The following is a 9,784-nucleotide window of genomic DNA, read 5'->3' as shown; positions in this document are numbered from 1 at the left end:
ATTGCTTTTTGCGGTATAAGATTGTGTTACGAGGAAAAATGCCCCAAGTGGTTGCTGAGGCCGTTCTGGGAAGCCACTCTGGTGAACATGAACCCGAAGCGTTCGACGTTCGGAACACGAGCCGTCTTAAATAAGATTGGTCTTTCTAAAGACACCATTTAAGTCTGGACTTAGCTCGGACTTTATCGTGCAAGCCGGCCCTGATGAAGAACAGAATGCTTATATCACCAATAAATAACTATTGAGGCCTTTTTGAAATGACATTAGGACTACTGCTCTTCTCTACCCTATATCTTAGTACTCACACCTCCCAATAAATAATTATTGAAAAATGCACTTCAAAATGCATTGCAAAATGCAACTATTGCAAATGCATTTCGGAGAGGCACGCTTCCACGTAGAACTTTCACAGGACGCAAAACGGGAAGAATCTGATGTTACCCAGAAACAAAGAGCACGACGCACACTGGGGCGCATTTAGGAATTTCTCGATTCTTAGGTCACTGGCCGCGGCGATCATCGGCGGTGGAGGCCTCCCAGGCACTGCTCCGCTTCATGAAAACCACGGGCCTAATCGATAGGCTGTGATTTTGCTGTTATGCGACATGATGTAAGATGATATGGCTTTGATGTGACTGTATTGATTCCACCCATCCCTCTCTTACCCATAATTTTTATATCCACTCACCCATTTGCCCCAGTGCAGAATAGCAAACAGGTTTCTTTTACCGGTTAACATCCCTGCCTTTCCTCCTCCTCTCGAGCTGTCATAGAAAACGACCAGGGCGAAAATAGGTGAGACGCATGCAGCCGAAAGAAAGACCGCCCTTACGTCGGAGCCACTACAATTCAACGAACCCCCTGCACACTCGCCATTTTAGCCTTACTCGAAAGGGGGCGCGAGGGGAGGGAGGGGGGGGGGGGTACTCTTTGTTAGCCCATTTGATCCACAGCCCGTTCACGACATGGTCATGGTTGTTAACGAATACTGGCAAGTTCAGATACTCTGACTGCCATAAAAAAAATCTTTTTTTATTATCGATGCCGTAAAGAACAATTAATTGTCTTGTTTACAACGCGGTTGAAATCCTTTTGCATCAGGAATTGTTTTCTAAGGACGAAGGGCACAGACGGCCATCGCCATTTCACCGAGCCTGCACGCAAGGTCTTTTGACCTTCACCAGGAAATCAGCACGCGCAGACCGGGACGACTGGGAAGGGCAAGTACAACCGCTGATCAGCAAAAGTGGCTGCGGGTGAATCACTTTAAATGGAACTGCTCTCGCTAATCAATTTAACCGGACTTAAGCACAAGCGCGGGGTGTACTCTTCGGTTATATGTAAAACCGTGAACATCAGTTGAATTAAGTAGTCTCGATGGCCAATCCCGGGAAGTCTCTGACCTGATGGCATGTCATTGGTCTATATGTGCAGAGTCGGCGAGTCATCAATAACCAATCACGGGCCGAATCTGTGAACCTGTTGGCATGTCATTGGCCTATAAATTGGACAGCCAGCGAGTCACGAGATTTTGAGAGGCTTCGTGTCTTCGGCACGTGATTGGCTGACGTCAGCCCCTGCTTTGATCGCGTTGCGCGGTTGTGCGACGAAAGTATGGAGTGTAGTGGAGCGACATTTACCGAGCAGCTTTCCGAACCGGATCTCCCACTCAAAGTTTACCGGTCCGTACATAACCCTGCGGCCTCCAGTTGAAGCGGTGTTAAACAAGCGGCATGTCGCACGAGGAGGAACTCACGCTTTCTGCTTCGCACTGGTCCTTCATATGTAATTGGGCCAGATGCAAACCGTGACTATAGTGCGCCGATTAACGATTAAACTGCGTGAAAGGCAAAAAAGAAAGCAATAAGTGACATGTGGTAACTCGAAGGCTCAGAATGACGTGCGCTTGGCGATATTCCGTCCGAGCAGCAATAGTGGAATCCATTCCTTCTGCACTCATTAGTATGCAGAAAAGTTGTTCTCGTAATCTTCACCTCATATCTTCCATGACAAGGGCGTTCGCCAGACTGCCTTCAAGAACTCATAGCTATCAACACAAGAAACACCACGCGATTAGATTTTTCACGACACACGCACTCCACCATGTCGCAGCTGCCGCGGACAGTTTTCTGGGGCTCTGCTGCGGAGGCTAGGCAGGAGAGGGAAGGCACGGGCCTTTTGTTCTCGCCCCGTGGAAAATGGGCTACATCCCTAAATCTCCCCCCCCCCCCCCCCCCCCCCTTTCCTCACGCTTCTCCGAATGATACACACAACACGGCGGGGGTAAAGGCCTGCCTCCTCTTTCCTACCTAAACCTCTCTTCAAATCCACAAAAAGATGTCCGCGAGTATAGAGTCCCTGATTTGAGTGCTTCCTTCTGTCCACATCGGATGAAGAATGCGTGCTACTGATCCACGTCAATTTTTTTTACTGAAGCTAGTCATAGTGCTTTGCATAGTACGTCGCAAGGGTGTAAGTGCCGCACAAGAACACTTTCTTTGTCTGCTGCCTTTGGCAAGAACTTCTCTCGAGCGCACTACTCATACAGTGACTCAGAAAAGGAATTTGGAGCATATTACTTCGCGCCCGATCTATATTAACATCTATAGTCATCAAGAATAGACATTGACCGCCTCATATTGCGTTGACTACTTCAATATCCCTATCAAACAAGTCATGAGCAAAAAAGTACCTCAAACATATCTGTACTGCGGAAGAAAAGAGTTCAAGTGGCATCAAAAAGAGAAATTGTGGGGGTTTAAGCATAGCTTGAACTTAGTGACAGAGCGAAAGCTGTGAGTGTTGCAGCGAATTTTTCTGCGGACGCCTGGATTTAATGTGCCACCGTCACAACGTCCGACACGAACCTTCTGTCCGAGTAATTCGCAGTTGTCGTTCACCTCTACCAACTACCGAGTTATCTGTCTTCTTCTTCGTTTCCTTCTTCTTCTTCTTTCCTCCTCCAACTCCTGGCCCAGCTCTCGGTCTATATTACGTGACAGTTGTTAGGCAACGGTCACGAGGCACGGTGCCCCGGTGCCACGCAGACGGTTTGAAAACCTAGCGCAGTGTGGCTTTTACTACAAAAGAAAAGCTGAGTATAAAGAATCATTCAATCCCTATGTGCCAATGTAAGAAAAAATTGCGCCCTGACCCCATTGGCCATTGGCCCTGACACGAATGGCAGCATTGAGAATTACAGAGCTGTGATTGTCAAGTCCTTGAACGTGCCCAAGGCATATAGCCTGCAAATCTCATCTGAAGTCGATTGGCAGCTGGATACTAGGTATCTAAGTTGTGATAATACCACCCCACGCTGAAGGTCCATCGAAACAGATCTGAGACAGACTACGTTGCATGCAACATCTTGACACCCCGTGCTGCTCTCTTTCCCCTACAAAGCTCTATATGACGGCACCGCATATCAAATTTTGTCACGACCACTTGATCGTGGCAGCATGTGCTAGCTGCCGAAGTTGCCGCAGATAAATCAAGCCATAAAATCTTAGCCGTTTTCCCGTTATACTTAGTGCAATGCTGAGGCCCTGATCCTCGTATCTGCAAGCCGTCTCCCCTGCGGACCCCCCCCCCCCCCCTTTTTTTTTTTTTTTTCACTCGCCGAAGATGTGAATACCAACTAGGTCCCCGCCACAGGAGGGAGCAATTATTTCGCACCCTCCGTTATGGCATCCCTTTGTAGCCTGAGTCGCTTTGAGACGTTCAATTCCCTAAGTCAAAGCAAATAAATATAGGACCACGGAGTTATTTGTGCCCTATAATAACAACGTGTCGCGAACCAGCCAACTATGAGAAGCTTAGAAACGGCAGCCAGAAAATCCGCGCGCCTCTTCTGTCTAAGCGCACCTCAAGGAGTTCAGAAGACGTAGGACACAAAAGGTAGAATCGGTAGAGTGACAATCCACTAGCATCCCGGGCCGCGGCGAGAGCGAGGACACATCACTGGCTCTTCCCCGGAGAATGAATGAACCTAAGAGGAGAACGAGGGCGGAGCGCGTGCCACGCGACTCCCGCAACCAGCTCCGCCGCATGCGCGGAAGATGCGGGGAGTGCAACGAACGAGAAGCGAAAGGCATGTCGCATGCGTGCCACCGGGCCGCTGGCGCCGCGCCGTCTTCTCACCTGAACGCCGGGGACCAGGAACAGCGGGGGACGAGGAGGAGCGGTCGTCTTGGTCGCTTTCCAAAATGTCAACGTGGTCGTCGTCGGCAGGAGCGACAAGGAGGAGGGGGAGCCACAAATCACCACGTGCTGCTAGCACAACTACTGGTCGCGGCAGCCCGGCAGCATTCTGCTGTAGAAGGCAACTCGCACTCCTCACTCAGTTCCGCACTCCACCAGCGCGCATTCCGAGCCGCCACGAAAAGGCAGCAGCCGTCACCAACGCAATGTGTGTTCACTCCCATACGCGAGAGAACCGCACGCCGCAGCAGTCCCTGCGCGAACAGGGAAGAGAACACGGTGTACCGATTCGAATCGCTGGTCCGCGATGATGATCTGAGCCCCGCGGAAAGCGAAGTAACCGAAGAGGCGTCCGTCTCGCACTGCACACGCAGCAGGTCAGAGAGCACTGTCGATTTCGGTCACCGGCTTCGTCGCGTCGGGTAGGTGCCCTCGTGCGCGGTTTTAACGGCGGACTTCGACGAACGGCCCTTGACTCCGACGCAGCTCAAACGCAGTCCAGGCGCCGCCACAGTGGTGGTGATGGAGAATCGAAGCGCCGGCGGGCAGGCTAAGTCGGCCGACGCTTTCTCGACGCAGCCACTGGGCCTGCTGCCGCTACCGCCTTCCGGAACAGCGAGTACGAAGGGCGCTTCTCGGTAACCGCGCTACGAGGCGCCGCCGTTGCCGCCGGCTGCTCCTGCTGCTGCCCAAGTCGACGTCGCCACCGCCATATTTATTTGGGTTTTGTTGCCGCGCTCCTCCCTCGTTGCGCGTTTTGCCCTCGCCACCATAAGAACGTGAGAGAGAGGAAGTGAGAGGGGAGCGGCGGCGTCGCCTCGGCGCCCTTTCTTTTCCAACTCAAAAAATGGAAAGACGAGCCTATAAATGGGAACAGTCAGGGGAACTGCTTCTTTTTAACTGCGACGGTGTCAAACATTTAGGCACACCGCCTTCTGTCCCCACATCCTATCTCGAAGTATTCCCTGAAGCGGTTCCTTTCGTGACCCCATAGCCTTAGCGAATATCCATCCTAGGGAGAGGGAGGATTGAGAAAGTATGCTGCGAGCCTTGTACGGTTAGGGAACAAAAACGTAAATTAAAAGAGCGAACGAAGAATGCGAGAAGGAGAAGGAGAGAGAGAGAGAGAGCGCGCGGATAAAAATGAAATACCCGGCATTTCTCCTCTCTCGATATCGACCGGCGGTGCGCAGACAGTGAACTCCGAGTCTGGCCACCAGTGGGAATGGGGGCGCTACCTGCTTCTTTCAGTGAAGCCCATCTAGGCTCAGCGCTTCAGCTAGGCATTTCAGGTACGCGGCGAGATTCCGCCGTCTCGGCTGATTTGTATAGCGCGGTCTTTTCAATACGGAAGCAAAGGGAAAGAAAGTGGAATACATTCCACGTCCTGGCAACGTGACATTCAGATGGGTCGGCTCGTCGGGCCTGCACTTGGAACTACGACAACTTGATGCATTGGTCTTTGTGAGGACTTCTGCCACCGTTATTCGCCGAAATCCATAATGATTTCCGTGCCGGTGATTGTTTTCATCGGCGTGCTGACAGTACGAAAAAAAAATTATTTCAGGAAGAGGGGGGGGGGGGGGGGAGGGGGTTAGCTGAAGCTCCATAAGCCATACCCTCCCCCTGGCTGCAACACTGATCTCACGGCAAACAACTGTGCCACCTGTACATATTATTTGTCTTAATAAAGAATTCTTGCTTAAGTGGCAATCCACTTATCGTCCCTAGCCTTCTTTCTGCTAGTCGTAGCAGTCCAAAGCTTCAATACTGATGCACGTATATGACCTGTTGCACTGACGCATGATTCTACATTTGTACATGACCTGTCAAGTGCATTGGACAAGGAATATTCTGTTGACTGTATATTTCTAGATTTCAGGAAAACCTTTGAGGTTGTATAACATTCCTTAATAATACAAAAATTATACTGGTACAACATAAATGAGAAAGGTAATAGGTGGATAAAGGAATATTTGAGCTTTAGGCGTCAATGTATTGTTGTCAACGGGAAACAGTCGCATGAAATGGCGTCAGGGATACGTCTTAGGCCCATTACTGTTCATATTTACACGAATGACATCTTTTCAGGTATTTTTTCATGCATGCGTCTTTTTGCGGACGATTGTGTATTGAATATAATTACTAATGATCGAAGTGACTGCGACGCATTACATTAGGACTTGTGTAAAGTAGCCCGGTGGTGTGAGAATTAGGGAATTCAAATTAATTTATAAAAAATTCTGTACATATGTGTTTCACTAAAAAGAAGGTTCCCCATAATTTCACTTATAATATTAATAATAGTAGACTGCTTTCGGGGTTGGTATTTAAATATCCTGGTGCATATTTAACAAATGCAATGTTTTGGCATCGTCACGTGGATTTTGTTACTGCCAAAGCCTGTTGTGTTTTGGGCTTCCTGCGACGTAACGCTAAACTTTTCCCTTTAAAGACAAAAGAACTGTAAAAGAAGAGACATCTGGGCGAGTTGGTATGGTGACATGATAGAAAAACAGCGCAAAAGACGTGCACGGAGGAGAAGAACGGACAGGACGGGCGCTGACTCACAACTGAAGTTTATTGAAAAAAAACACACAGATATATAACCCAGCCAAGCAGCACCAAACCGCACATTAAACAAGAGAAGCATGATAACCCCCCACACACACCACGTTCAAGAAACTCAACCTCATTATCTGTTAAAGCGATTGACGGTTCACTAACGCAATTTGCACCCAATCGAATGATATGCCTGGCCTCAATGATTTCCCGGTTAATCTGTGCCGGATGGGAATCCAAAATAACTGTATGTGTTAGAGAAGGTTGGCAGCCGTCACATCCCTTACAATGTACAACCAAACAAAAGAACTGCTGTATAATACAAATGTTAGAAGCATACTTAAGTATGCTTGCACAGTCTGGGACCCGAAATCCTTGATTAACATTCAAAACCTAGAAAGAGTACAGAATTTCGCCGTTCGTTTTGTTTTTAATAACCGTGGGCGATATTTTAGTGTAACGCGCGCGACAAAAGGTTTGGGTTGGGACACACTGCAAAAGCTTAGAAAAGTTTCTGCGTTTAAAATTATTTCACAATATATTTCATCCAAAAGCTGGAATAGACAGAACAAAATCTATAGTGAACCCCGATCATGTGTCTTTACGGAGAGTTCATTCACCTAAAGTTAAAGCATACAGATGCCGGACTGACCTTTTCAAAATGCCTTTTTTTCCCGAAAACGATTTCGGAATGGAACAAGCGCTGCCCAAGGAATTAAGTAGTGTCCGTATTATCAAAGGATTCATTTTCGTCCATGCTGTGAGATTTTTTTATGTATAATAATTCCGTGTTCTTTCTATCTCAATATTATATTTCTTTCTTGTTTTTTGTAACCACCTGCACGCGGTGGCATTTGTATACTTTTTCTTCCCCCCCCCCCCCACCCCCTTGTAATGCCAGACAATGGCGCCATGGGTATGTTGAAAAATAAATAAAATATACTAAGGATGGTTGCCTTCGGAAAGAAATGCATGAAACTGCTTCGAACTGCCTCGTGCAATGAAGCTACGCTTCGTTGCAAACGAAGGGAGATCTATGTCACACTCCTTTTCAGTATCCATTGTGTAAGCCGTGAATGATTTCCAGTTCTCAAAGTCCGCCACTGTTCTGCAAAGACTGCCTTTCAACTAAACAGGCATCTTCCGTTGGAGTAGCTTGGCGGTAGCCGGTGACAGCTCCTTCAGTTAATCAGCCGTTTGTCATGAGTAATTAGTGCGTTTTAGAATAGAAGGACTTATCGATTAGGGTAATATAGCGGAGCGCGACAGCACATTCCCAGAGTGGTTGCAGCACCCCTCGCCCATTCATCGCAGCATTCCACGCGTGCGCATTGTCGTCCAGTTATTGCCCCATCCCCCTAACCAATTGGGCCCCCTTATTCTAATACTCGCTATTAAAATGCTTATTGTCTGCGCATGAAATGAAAATATGAATACATAGAAACTGCCGGCAAGAGAGCCACGTTGCTGTGTACTCGCTCCCCTACCTCTTCTTCACACGGGCGGAGGAAGACAAGGATAACGCCCTTATCCGACAGGCGTACAAGGCCGTCCTCAACTTACCCCGCTACACCTCCAATGAACGTCTTCTTCACATGGGCATCCATAACTTCCTGGCTGAGCTCACGGAAGCCCACCGCTCAGCCCAGTTGGAGCGACTATCAACTACCCTCACCGGCCGGAACATCCTTGCTCGCATCCATCTCTCTCACCTCCCGGTCACCGCTCTACACAACATACACTATCCCCCTACGATACACCGCGTTCTTAAGGTGCATCCCGTACCTAAGAATATGCACCCAGAGAACCATGTCGCTCGCCGCAAGGCACGAGCAGAAGCTCTTCACAAACATTATAGCTTCCAGCCAGATACCGTTTACGTAGACGCTGCCTCATACCCCTCCCGCCCTGCGAATTCGCCCTCAGCGCTGTCTTCAACTCTTTGCAACTGGTCGCGGCCGGTACAACTTTTGCCTCCACTTCCCTGGAGGCGGAGGAGGCGGCGGTTGCCCTCGCCATATCTACTACCCGATCCACCACCATCTTTAGCGACTCTAAATCCGCCGTACGGAACTTCGTTCGCGGTCCGATCCCTGGTTCCTTCCGGTTCCTCGCCTCCCTCCACCCACCCGAACACCTTATTCAATTAATATGGATGCCCGCTCATACGGGTCATCCAGGCAACGAAGCAGCTCACTCTTTTGCTCGAGGATTCGTCAGCCGAGCAGGGACTGCCACCGCCTGAGGAGATGCTCGCGAGCGCATGGTATCCTATCACAAAATCTCTCTCCATTACCGTGATCAACGAACCATCTACCCTCCTCCTCATAAATCCATGACTAAGCTACAACAGGTGACGTGGCGCCCGCTTCAGTCACGCGTACATTCCCATCCCCTGCTTTCTTAGCTTTGATCCATCCAGGACTGTTCTCGCCGCAGTGCACCCTGTGCGGGGCACCTAAAGCTGATTTTGAACACATCATGATCAAATGCTCGGAATTCCACCCTCCAACCACTTGGCAACTCTCCGACCTCGAGCGATGGGAGGCTGCGGTGTCCAGCTCTGACCCGGCCGTTCAAAAGCAGCTGACGGACTGGGCTGTGGGTGTCGCTGGGAAGCACGAGCTTCCGGCCACAACACGCAGCCAAGAGCTGACCCGTCATTAGGATGTAATCACTTAAGGCTCCCAACATTGCATAAAGCTTTTCACCACCACCACCACTTCGGTCAAGTTCGTATCCACTGCGCAAAATATTGCTCAGTGTTATTAAAATCAAGAGAAGCTATAACGGACGTCAATAGAAATAAACCGCGATCAGATAACACTTTGAGAACGAAATATGTAAGTAGTAGAAGCTGTAAACCGTATTTCATGCCAGGAGAAAGCACCTGCGCATTTAGTCCCCTTCTCTTGAGAGGAGAGAAGCGATGTCGGTAGACGTGCCGCGTTCCCCTTCCATACTGCACATATATAGCATGGAGATTTTCCCTACGACTGCAACGCCCGGAAATCCTGCCGCT

At 49.3% G+C, this 9,784-nt stretch overlaps 1 protein-coding gene across 1 annotated transcript in view; it reads right to left on the bottom strand.

Moving 5' to 3' along the window:
* The window catches only part of LOC146197671 (solute carrier family 13 member 2-like), a 124,749-nt gene extending 119,838 nt beyond the window's left edge, over nt 1-4,911 (bottom strand). Inside the window, exon 1 of the mRNA XM_084599581.1 lies at nt 4,141-4,911. The gene's annotated coding sequence lies outside the window, so the exon portion shown is untranslated. The remainder of the gene's footprint in view (nt 1-4,140) is intronic.
* Between the last annotated feature and the right edge of the window lie 4,873 nt (nt 4,912-9,784).

The sequence above is a fragment of the Amblyomma maculatum genome, chromosome 3 (genome assembly GCF_055883805.1).
Source record: "Amblyomma maculatum isolate TAMU_Amacu chromosome 3, ASM5588380v1, whole genome shotgun sequence".
NCBI classification, from domain to species: Eukaryota; Metazoa; Arthropoda; class Arachnida; order Ixodida; family Ixodidae; genus Amblyomma; species Amblyomma maculatum.
This window is presented reverse-complemented; position numbering and strand designations above follow the sequence as displayed.